This window comes from Schistocerca piceifrons, chromosome X, assembly GCF_021461385.2.
Source record: "Schistocerca piceifrons isolate TAMUIC-IGC-003096 chromosome X, iqSchPice1.1, whole genome shotgun sequence".
NCBI classification, from domain to species: Eukaryota; Metazoa; Arthropoda; class Insecta; order Orthoptera; family Acrididae; genus Schistocerca; species Schistocerca piceifrons.
In genome coordinates, this window is record NC_060149.1 from 378,341,567 (window position 1) to 378,353,583 (window position 12,017).

The 12,017-nt window shown below is 43.8% G+C and overlaps 1 non-coding gene across 1 annotated transcript; it reads right to left on the reverse strand.

Annotated features, from left to right (window-relative positions):
• Positions 1 to 2,454: 2,454 nt before the first annotated feature.
• On the reverse strand, positions 2,455 to 2,529 carry Trnas-cga. Its single transcript has one exon. It is a non-coding gene; the product is annotated as a tRNA-Ser (tRNA).
• Between the last annotated feature and the right edge of the window lie 9,488 nt (positions 2,530 to 12,017).

Consider the following 12,017-nt stretch of genomic DNA (forward strand, 5'->3'; position numbering starts at 1 on the left):
CAGAATACGAGTCCAGTGCTTTAACACTGCCCCTTGCTCGGTATCGAAACTGAGAACTACATCCGGCCAATAACTTGCCCTAAACATATACTACGTAATGGAGTTTATGGTAAAATATATGTTTTCAGTGAGAAGGAATTTCAGTATTTACGCTGTGGACAACGTACAGAAAAAAGTTTTACATATTCAGTTCGCAAACGACGATCTTCTAGGAGCAGCAGGTTGCAGATTACGGGACCATCGTACCGCTCCGGCTACAGAGCCCAGTAGCAGGAGGTCAGACACGGGACGTAGACGGGCCAGAGGCGAGGTTTCTCAGCCAGACCTGGCCATTAGCTGTGAGGGAGAGAACCGGTGTTTGGGTGGAGGCCAAGGTGTGCCCGGAGGCAGGCGGCGCGGCTGGCGGCAGGCGGCGGCGCTCGAAAGTGAAATGCAGTGCGTGCGCGGCGCGGCTCGTGGCTTGCGCAACCGCGGCTGGCGCGCCGGCAGCCGGGAGCAGCGCGGCCAGCCCTTCCGGACACGCCGCACTGCGCCTCACTGCGCACGCGCAAATATTGACTTCCCACTCAGCGCCGGAGAGAGTCTATTAGAGCAGTGCAAATTCGCACAGCGCTCAGTTACACGACAAAGTGGCACAGCTCGGCAGCGCGCAACTGCTTCCTACGATTCTCCTTTTGCCGTCACCGGCTGAGAGTCGCAGTCTCCATCCCCATCCCGACACCTTATTCTTTCTTCTGTTACTTTGCGAACGAGGTGGCGCAGAGGTTAGGACCTTGCACTAGCATTGCACGGTGGTTCGAATCACCGCAGTCTTAAGTTTTCCAATCATTTATGGCAAATGCATCTACATCTATACTCTGCAAATCACTGTGTAGCTCATGGTGGCGGGTACTGTCAACCGTAAAAGTTATTAGGACTTCTTCCCGTCCCATTCACGTACGGAACGCAGGAAGAAAGATTACTTAAATACCTTTCTGCAAGCTGTATTTAGACTAATCTTGTCCTCTGATCTCTACGGGAGAGATACTTAAGGGGCTGTAATATATATTCCCAGATTCCTCATTTTAAGCTGGTTGTTGACACTTTTTAAGCAGACTTCCACAAAATAGTTTCCGACTACACCCTCCAGTCACATTAATGTAGCCACCTGTCAAAAGCCTGATTAACTACGTTTTACAGCGTGGTCTGTTGCGAGACATTCAGGAAGGGAGTGAGTGAGTTTTGGAAGGCACCGACAGGGATGTGGATCAATGCCGACTTCAGTGCTGTAGCCAGGCCAGCTGCGTTAGGTTCCTCGGTTGAGGATGTATGGCGCGAACGTCCGATCGAGATGGTCCCACACGTTCTCCATTGACTTTAAATCCGGGGAGTTTGGTCGCCAGCGGAGTACTGTAAACTCACTGAGAACTACATCCGGCCAATACCATGTCCTAAACATATACTCCGTAAAGGAATTTATGGTAAAATATATGGCTTCAGTGAGAAGAAATTTCTTCGAACCACGTACGTACACTGCGAGCTGTGTGACACGTTGCATTGTCCTATCAGTAGCTGCCACCGCACCGAGAAAAAGCAAACTACATGTAGGTGAGGACATGGTACCGAACGACAGATGCGTACTTTTGCTGGTCCATAGTACTTCACGAAAGTTGAAATCACCCAAGGAATGCCACGAAAACATTCCCCAAACCATAAAACTCCCTCCTTGCTTGCATTCAGACGTTTCACGCCGTACACGCCAGCGTCTGCCTTTCCGATGGAGCAAAAAAACATGATTAATGTGAAAAGCCCACCTGTCCCTACTCAGTGAACGTCCGTTTCACGCTATTGGCGTGCAAATTACAGCAGTCAGCATGTGCCCAAGAACCAGGCGCCTGCTGCAGAGGCCCATATGCAGCAACGTTCGGTGAACGGTCGTTGACGAGACACTAGTGGTAGCCCCTTGGTTCATCTGTACGGTCAGCTGCTCAACATTTTCGTGCCTACTTGCCCGTACACGTCTTCGCAGCCGTCGTTCATCCCTGTTGTCTATTTCTCCTTGTGCATCACAATTACAGGATGACAATTATTGAACTACACGAAATAAGGTCGTTATAACTTCTGCGTTAGGATATTCAAAGTGCATGGTTGGCCGCGGGGCATTATGGGAATCCATATGGTGTGGTTTAGCGACGAAGCCCACTTCCATTTGGATGGGTTCCTCAATAAGCAAAATTGGCGCCTTTGGTGGATTGAGATATCGCATTTCGTGTGCACTGTCCAGCCACGGAATAACCGATGCGATATTCTTTGATGGGGCAGTGACTACCGAACGGTACGTGAAGGTTTTGGAAGATGATTTCATTCCCATTATCCAAAGTGATCCTGATTTCGACAAGATGTGGTTCATGCGAGACGGAGCTCGACCCCATCGAAGCAAGAGAGTGTTTTGAAACTTCCTGGCAGATTAAAACTGTGCCGGACCGAGACTCGAACTCGGGACCTTTGCCTTTCGGGGGCAAGTGCTCTACCAACTGAGCTACCCAAGCACGACTCACGCCCCGTCCTCACAGCCTTACTTCCGCCAGTACCTCGGCTCCTACCTTCCAAACTTTGCAGAAGCTCTCCTGCGAACCTTGCAGGACTAGCACTCCTGAATGTCTCCGGCATTCTGCTGGCATCGAGAGTAATCTCCTCTGGCCGCAATACTCTTCCATTAACGTTCATAAAGCTGTAGAATCTTTCTGCGAAGATGTCTCTCAGAATTGACCGGTGTTTTCATGTCGCATGGCTTTGAATCTCCGTCTAAATATGATGCAGACAGCTGTGCACTGTGACTGTGCTAGTTGCCTACAGAACTTGGATCGCACTGATAGCACAAACATAGGATTCCAACCGACTGGTAGAAGGAGCAGATCATTTTCGTTTTTATGCACGGACGTCGGAAACATAAACTTGGTTACAGAACAATTTCACTGACATCAACCTCCTGTGGAACTCGGCTCACTTCTCTCGTCCATGGAAAACAGTAGAGCGTACATTTCGGCTCACAGGGTGATGTCGTGTTTGTGCACTTACGGAATATGTTCGATGTAGTCCAATGAACAAAATACGACCCTAAGGGACACCGGACTAGCTTCGCTACTGGATGCAAGACTGCCTAACAAAAAGAACTTAGTAGGTAGTTGTTAAAAGGATAAAAGACGTCAGAAGTGAGTAATTTCAGGACTACCTCAACAAAACGTTAGAGGACCGCTATTGCTCACGATATATGTATCTGATGAAATACGTATGGAGCTCCGTGGAGCTCTTTGCGAATGATTCTGGTGTATACAGTTGTATGCAACGACAGACGACTTTAGAATAATGCGGAAGATAAGCAAACGATCTACTTTTAGTAAAAAGACTGACAGTTGACCCTGAATGAAAATAAATGTAACGTGTTGCGCGTAGATAGGAAAAAAACTTAATTATCATCCGATCACACTCCACAGAAAACGTACACCCCCTGCCTTTCTAGAACCCAGTCTTAACTTTCCTTCAGAAATATCTAGAGGCATATCTATTTATAGATTTTTCTCGTGTTTCATGGGAACGTGTGAGACAAAGCTGCTTGGTCATGGAAAAAAGTCATTACTTAATTCGCAGAATGATGATAAAAAACACTATTTGGAAAACTTAATACTAAAATCCATATACTGCGTTTTTAATAGCGTTTTCACTTCGCCAATATATATTTCGAAGTCACAGATTCATCATCAGCGCTTCAGGTGTTATGTAACAGCTTTCCCTGCAATATCAACAAATCAGACTTATTTAACTTTCTCCTTTTTGCTAGGAATAGCTGCTATGGCTACCAACAAAAAAATACAATATTTATGACATTATGCATAAGAAATAAAACATTACAGCTAAGTGCTCTAAACCACTGTGGAGAACTAATGTACAAAATGAAATACGTGTCACAAGGAATTTCTTGAACTTACATTTAAAATTACAAATTTCTCAGTTCAGTTGACAGGTTACTGAAAATGGAATCTACAGAATACTGAATTGCTTTCCGTATAATATTTACAGTAGTATTAAACAGGTACAAATCGTTTTCCTTGAAGTGTTCGCTGAGTGAAAGGTGCAGTTCTGTTGAATGATTTGCCAGTCAGTACACGCTTATAGTAGACATTGGATTCCTCAGTAGTAAACTGCTGTTCAGATTCGTTAAACCCTAGCAGACGAAGTGTAATAGATCGATCTGTTCTACATATTAATTCAACAATGTGGTAATTGTTTGCTGACAACAACACTGTTAATAAAATTTATAATTTCAAGATGATTTGTCATTATCAAATTCATGCATGTGGCCTCCATAGCCGATCTGCTAGACCAATAACTCAAAACAGTTAACAATGTCATTTACTTTCGACTGTTTCACTCAGTATGTGATTCATACTCCCAACTATGGCCTATCGCAGATGTCTTTTAAACCGACCTTAGAGAGAATGAGTCACCCGCATTCCGGACTTACCACGGCCTCATAAATTCGAAAGGAATCTGAAACTACGGACACGTCATCCGTACCCGGATCAGGGTTAGCATCCTGAATTCTAACGTACCATGAGCTACTCTTATGTCTTCATCTATGGCGATGTTAAGATCTGTGTGACGTACTTGCATTTTCGGCGGTGGACACCCTACTACCTCCAAAAATTGTTCAATAAGTGCTTTTTCTCCACATGGCTGTCACATCTTACCGTCAGAGCTAAATGCCATTATTCAAATAACTTTTAGGAATGCAATCAAGCATTTATCCGAACATTTGATTCACTGAGAGGTGCTTCAGTTTCACATAAAATATTATTATACAATGCATGGAATCGTGAAGGAAAACATGTAACAATCGGCCAGTTTAACTGACTTACTTTGTAGGTGGAAGTGGCTCGCTACTGTCAAGTGTTACTATAGTGGAGACAATACAAAAGTACAGAAGTGGAAATTACATTAATGTCGAGGAGTCATCTGAATAACCAAAAATCTAGTAATATAAACTGTTGTACTTGGTGTTGTGGTCTTCAGTCCAGAGAATAGTTTGTTGCACCTCTCCACGCTAGGTGAGTCTCTGTAAGCCTCTTCACCTCTGCGCAATTACTTCAATTTATACCCATCTAAATCTGCTTACTTTACACAACCATTGGCCTTCCTCTACTATTTTTACCTGCACACTTCCCTCCATTACAAAACTGGCACTTACGTGAAGCCCCATCATGTGTTCTGTCAAATGATCCCTTCTGCTAGAAAGGTTACGCTATACATTTCTTTTCTGTATTATTTGGTAGAGCACCTCCGCATTAGCAGTCTTATTTACCCACCTAATCTTCACCACTTTTCTGTAGCACCATATTTCAAAAGCTTTCATTGCCTTCTTATCTAAAATATTTATGATACACGTTTCACTTCCGTACACGGCTACATTCTAGATAAATACCTACAGAAAGGATTCACTAAGAATTAAATTTATATGCGATGATATCAAATTTCTCTTGTTCAGAAATTCTTTCCTTGCCATTACCAGTCTGTACTCTTTATTCTCTCTACATGGCCCATCATCAGTTATTTTGATGCCCAAATAACAAAACAGATTTGGAAGGGAGGAATTTCATGCTCTGTCCGGCTATACTAATTTAGGTCTTCGGAGGATTTTTTAAAATCATATCAGGCCAGAAACCGCAGACACTATTGAAATCCCGAGAATAAAATGTTCTGAAAGTAATCACCAACGTTCAAAGTACTCAAATCAACCCTAAATTTGAGTAAGACTTTTGTTTTGAGCTGAGGTCTACACTTCTACTGTAATCGGTACTAACTATTTAAAAGACTAACGGAAATGACACATTGTCACTAATGTGAAGAAGACAGTGATGAGTTTCAATAGCCACAGAAAATAATCACTTTGCTCCAACAAGTAATGGCCAATTTTGTCGACCTTAAGATCCCAGATCTAGTGCCCTGTAACAAATTTCAACACTATGGACACATAGTCACTTCATTCAAGGGCAGGTTGTTATTGAAGAATGTATATGGATTCTTTTGCTAATGATTTCTCCATTCCCTTCCAAAAAAATGTGGGTCCCAGTGTGTCTTTCCTCTCATTAACTATCTATGTTGCTGTCCGAGGAAAAGGTGTATAAAATCAACATTTTCTCCAGACTTATACGGGCCCCTTTTCCCTTTGAAATCGGTTATGTTGCTTCTCTGAAACTTTCTGTATTAGAACTTTACTGTATGACAGATAAATTTTTCAGTACTCCTCGGATTTCATCTTACAGACCGTAACTAGCATTGTCCGTTGACGAAAGGACAGTTCCAGTGCAGTGCCACGCTTTTCAATGTTACTGTTCGTTAAACAATTTAGTTTTCTTATGAGTAGGACTCAGCATTAGATTTCATCAATGCGCAAGCTTGGAGAGTTCTAATCTTACTATTGAAAAGGAGTCTGAAGGTGAGATCAAAGGAGCGTGGGTAGAGAAGAGGGTTCTACTGAGATTCACAGAGCCCTGTGTCTTAGTGACGAGTCGTAGGGTGCAGAGGATCCAAATGAAGGTCTTGGAGGAGTCTGATGTTAAAAAAGCCCTTGGAGAGCTGGGCGCAGTGGGGAGAAGGGTGGCGGCTGGGTGCACGCTAAAAGCCAACGGTGAGAAAGCAGTTTCAATGCACCCCTTAAGAGGAAAAAGAGGCGAAGTAGGAGCTGTCTTGCGTTCGGTACGCGGGTAATGAATGTCTTGTACGCAGAAAACGTTCTTATCACCACCGAGTGCCAACAATAATTAGTCAGCGATTTTGGTTGCCTTTATTCTAGACAGTAAATCTTAAACAACGTTGGGCTGTTTCCACGTACCGGTAGTGGAAAGAGTACACATGACCTAAGTAAAATCGGACCCAGTTTCGAAATCTTCAGTTTTCATAGACAATTAGAGTGTTGTCAAGGTGACGGGAAATTATTAATGTTCTGCCTCGGGAAACAGTGAGGCTGATGCGCATATTTAATTACTAACCATGGAAGTTGAGTGAAATGGTACGAATTAGGGTTTTCCAATGATGTGTTCCTACAGCGATTACCACGGTATGGAGCAGTGGCATTTTATAGGTTAAGCGCTCAGTAGTGGAACTGCACGTAAAGCGTCGACAAAAGAGTAGCGTTCGATGCCTGAAAGAGCAAGGATCTGTCTCATTACCGGGTGAACCCGAAAAAATTTCGCATGTTGCTCAGTAATATTTTCCTAGTATTTTGGTGTAAGGGAATCGTGGTCTCCGGTGGATCATTACATGGTAATTTCCTTTCGTTTGATTCCTTACTCTCCATTCAAAATGGTTCAAATGGCTCTGAGCACTATGGGACTCATCATCTTAGGTCATAAGTCCCCTAGAACTTAGAACTACTTAAACCTAACTAACCTAAGGACATCACACACACCCATGCCCGAGGCAGGATTCGAACCTGCGATCGTAGGAGTCCCGCGGTTCCGGACTGCAGCGCCAGAACCGCACGGCCACCGCGGCCGACGTACCCTCCATTCATATTTGGATTTGTTTTGCGCTAATAATACTTGCCCAGCAGTGCAAATGTATCTTGTCTGCAAACAAACTATTTCCTTTGACTAGCGGTACTTGTTGCTGATAATAGCGATGCTCACTGTATTCTTCGCCCTCCAGCTTCCATTCAGTATTGCTCGGTTCTCTCTTAGATTTGTTTTTCCGGCAGTGCTGGATGAACCTTAACAGCGATAGGCAGCGGTATGTATAGGTTTACTGGTCAAGAGTTACCGGATACGCACATGGTGTATGGATTTAGCGAATGCAATGGAAGGGCAGCACAACGCCGATATGTTCAGTTGTACCAGCAGCGACGGCACGACATCGCAATACGAAGGGCTCTCAATGAGTAATACAAACTATATTTTTTCTGAAAGATGATTGGTTGTATTCAGGTTTTCAATACTCCATATTATTCCCAACTCTTTTGGTTACAAAACCCTACTTTTCAACATAATCTCCGTTCAATGTGGCTGCCTTACCGGGAGGGCCTGTGTGCCCGCATAGTATTAGTCTACTGGTCGCCGTCGCAGCCAACTTCTTGCTTCAACAATATCCTCCTCATCTTCCACGTACTGCTTCCCGCAGAGTGCATCCTTCATTGGGTCAACCAGATGGAAGTCGGAAGGTGTGAGATCCGGGCTGTAGGATGAATGAGGGAGAACAGTCCAGTGAAGTTTTGTGAGCTCCTCTCGGGTGTGCAGACTTGTGTGAGGCCTTGCGTTGCCATGGAGGAGGAGGAGTTCGTTTGCATTTTCGTGGCGGCGAATACGCTGAAGTCGTTTCTTTAATATCCTACATCTACATCTACATCTACATTTATACTCCGCAAGCCACCCAACGGTGTGTGGCGGAGGGCACTTTACGTGCCACGGTCATTACCTTCCTTTTCTGTTCCAGTTGCGTATGGTTCGCGGGAAGAACGACTAACAGAAAGCCTCCGTACGCGCTCGAATCTCTCGAATTTTACATTCGTGATCTCCTCGGGAGGTATAAGTAGGGGGAATCAATATATTCGATACCTCATCCAGAAACGCACCCTCTCGAAACCTGACGAGCAAGCTACACCGCGATGCAGAGCGCCTCTCTTGCAGAGTCTGCCACTTGAGTTTGCTAAACATCTCCGTAACGCTATCACGGTTACCAAATAACCCCGTGACGAAACGCGCCGCTCTTCTTTGGATCTTCTCTATCTCCTCCGTCAACCAGATCTGGTACGGATCCCACACTGATGAGCAATACTCAAGCATAGGTCGAACGAGTGTTTACACTACACAATACACTATAGAGTTGATCGTTGCACTTTGAGCGAGGACATCAAACAGATTAACCCATTCAGAGACCCAGAAGACCGTCGCCTTGACTTTACCGGCTTTTAACTTTTTCTTCAGAGGAAATATTCAAATGTGTGTGAAATCTTATGGTACGTAACTGCTGAAGTCATCGGTCCCTAAGCTTACAAACTACTTAACCTAAATTATCCTAAGGACAAACACACAGAACCAGGCCCGAGGGAGAAATCGAACCTCCGCCGAGACCAGCCGCATCTTCAGAGGAGGGGTGGTCTGGCGCCACTCCATGGATTGCCGTTTTGTTTCAGTTTCAAGGCGATGAACCCATTTTTAATCGCCTGTGACGACGTTCAACAAAAAATTGTCACGATCAGTCTCGTAAGGCGCAAGAAAGTCCGTGCAAATGGTCCTTGGTTGCTCTGTATGGTTTTCTGTCAGCTGACGAGGAAACGAGCAGGCACATACTTTAGAGTACACCAACTGCTGAACGAGTGTGCCTACACTACCAGCAGAGACGACCAGTTGAGCAGCGAGGTGTTTGACTGTGGTTCGCCGATCACCTCGAATGAGAGTGCCCGCACGTTTCAACATTGCAGGAGTCAGAGTTGTACGCGGCCGGCCGATACGTGGGAGATCGGACAAGTTTGCGGGACGTTAGAGCGACGATGACAGACGCCTCGCCCAACGACGCATCGTGCTTTTGTTCAGTGCCAGGTCTCCGTAGTCATTCTACAAGCGCTTATGAATATTTGCAAAGCTGGTTTTCCGCCAAAAGAAACTCAATGACAGCTCTCTGCTTGGAACGCACTTCCGTTACAGATGCCATTTTGAAGGCTGCGTATAGCACAGCCACCTATCGGACCTTCACGAAACCTTAGGGGGTGAAGCGGGAATATTCCACGATGTGTCAAACAAATTCTGCATTTTTTCAACCCAAACTGGCCGAGAAAAGAAATATGTTGCATTACTTATTCAACGTCTCTCGCATATTTGTATCGTCTGAGGATTACTGCATTACTTTGTGCTTTGCGCTGTAGGTCGTGGTGAGTCCGTGTGAGAGACTTTTTCACTGTGGTGTAGGTATTTTCATAGAAACACAGGTAACTGGGGTAACAAACTGAATAACTCATATTTATGTTATTACTCTGAAACTTGCCATGGATCCCTTCTCCCAAAATCGTCATAAAATATCCCTGAACGCTCCAAGGGTTTATCGGTGGAGCCAGTAGTTTTCCCAAGAACTTTTCCACGTCGCGCTTTTTTTCATTACCTACATGGTGAATTTATATTTTAATTTACATTTGGCTCAGAACCCTACAAAACAAAATGTAACTGAAAAGGAAGGAACGTCCTTGTACCACATATGTACCATTGAGTGCTAAGCCAACAACGAACCATAAAGTCAAGTATTAAAACAAAAACCCTACAAAACAAAAAGCAACTAAAGAGGAAGGAACGTCCTTGTACCACATATGTACCAATGATTGCTAAGCCAATAACGAACCATAAAATCAAGTATTAAAACAAAACCCTAAAGTCCTCTGCGCAAGGAAAAAGACACTTACTAAAATTATCACGATTTGAATGTAGCAATGTATCAAGCTCACTAAAGAAGTGCATATAGTAGAATAGATCATTTTATAATACTGAACGAAATCACAGAATTATCACATTGTCTGGAGTTCACAGACGCCAAGAAAGCTTTTCGCTCAGTTTCAATAAAATCTGCACTGACAGCTCTTGAGGTGGAAAGCACTGAGTCGAAATATTTTACAGTAAACAGGAGTCGGGCAATGAGATTCCATACCGCCAAAACTGTTCTCAGCAGCCCTAGAGGATGCTTTCTGATCCCTAAACTGAGACAATGAAGGAAGAATACGTTCTAATGAAACATATCCGAAGAACCTACGGTCTGTTCACGGCACTGTACTATTGCTTGAAGAACTACTGTTAATTTATTATAATAAGATTAAAACTCAGTATACTAAAAGAAAATTACGGAAGTTGATAATGATGTCAGAGAACCAGTTGATGGTTTGCTGCATTTTAGTAGGGAAAGGTAGTGGATGCGCAGCAAAATCAACACACAGAACCTTAAAGTTAATTTGTAGTTTTTTTTAACTAGGTAGAATCTGCAAAAGCTAACTTCTGATGTGTCTGAAACTGAAAGTAAACAGTCAACATGTCTAACCACTTTTAACTTACGGTAGTGAGGCATGGAGTGTGGATGAGAAAATTGTTCAGAAACAGAAGATCGAAGAGCGAGTAATGGAAAGAAGTTTATTGGGATTTAGTGAGAGGAACAGGAAAATCAACCAGCGTTTGAGGGGATGGTAGAAATCGCTATTATGATGGACTGTTGGCTTGGGATAAATAAGAAAAGTACGAAACGACTATGTGTTGGAAGATGGGTAGAAGTCATTAGAAAACGTGCAGCAGCAGCGTGGTTGCGTGTAGCTAAAGGGCAAGATGTTTGGAGGGGGCCTTTACCTGGCAATAACTGTTGATGATGATAATTACAGTGACAAATTTAATGTAAAATTGTAATACATATGACGTAGAACACAATATGCAACTTGGTACTGCTTAAGTGTTATTGTTTAGTGCAGACAATAGCGATTATTACCTTTAGAGCGTAGTGCTGTGTTGACGATGCAAGAGAAAGGATAGGGAGAAACACAGTGCTAGCACTTAGCGTACTAGCCTCAATTAACACTCAGGCAGCCATCGAGCTTAACGCCTCTGTTAGACTGACGAATCGCGATTCATGTTATCAAATGCCATAACGTCATAACATCCAGCAGTGAAGTTTGTAATTTAACCCTAGACTGCGAGTGATTGCTTCATGACGAAGAACCACCTATTTCTCTCTTGTTGCCCAAAATCAGGCGACACAACATTGTTCCATCATCAGGATTAGAGCTATCCACCTCTGGCAATAGTGTACTTCAGTGACGTTGGCTACGGAGCTATCTTTTATGAACAGACCCAGCACGAAGTTCGTCTAGCGTTGCAGGTCATTGTATTGTTCTTCCCTTTGTGCAGTATAATAGTATTTTCTTTTGACATCTCATTCTCGTATGTGTCTAGTCTTAATGTGAGGTAAAGCTGTCCACAAGCCGAAGCTTGGTCTGAATACCACTCTGCTTTACTAGGCACGGT